At 66.7% G+C, this 360-nt stretch overlaps 1 protein-coding gene across 1 annotated transcript in view; it reads left to right on the forward strand.

Moving 5' to 3' along the window:
* The window catches only part of DDX41 (DEAD (Asp-Glu-Ala-Asp) box polypeptide 41), a gene marked incomplete at its 3' end in the record, with an annotated part of 7,665 nt that overhangs the window by 7,070 nt on the left and 235 nt on the right, over positions 1-360 (forward strand). The gene's annotated exons all lie outside the window — the stretch shown is intronic.

Raw genomic sequence — 360 nt, forward strand, 5'->3', positions numbered from 1 at the left:
GCGGGGACCCGGGGTGCTCCCCCCAGGGAGCCATGCTGAGCTCGCTCAGGGTGAGCCCCCCTTAACCCAGCTTTGGGACTGCCCTGCCCCACAGCCTGGGGGGTCTGTGCTGGCCCTGGCTCTCCATGCCCTCCTGCAGCACCCAACAGGTGTGGGCAGGGACCCCATGTGCCCGCTCCTGCCCCGCAAGGCTCTTCCCAAGCACTGCCAGCCCCACACGGAGGGCAGCACAGCGAGGACGCAGCAGGCAGCTCTTTGCTGACCCTTTTTTTTTTTCTCCTGTCTGTGCCGTTCCCACGCCGCAGAGGTCCTGGAGGAAGATGCGAGCCCAGCTCTTTGCTGCCAGCCCTTCTGGCGTGG

Source organism: Fulmarus glacialis, unplaced genomic scaffold (assembly GCF_000690835.1).
Source record: "Fulmarus glacialis isolate BGI_N327 unplaced genomic scaffold, ASM69083v1 scaffold21717, whole genome shotgun sequence".
Lineage (NCBI taxonomy): Eukaryota > Metazoa > Chordata > Aves > Procellariiformes > Procellariidae > Fulmarus > Fulmarus glacialis.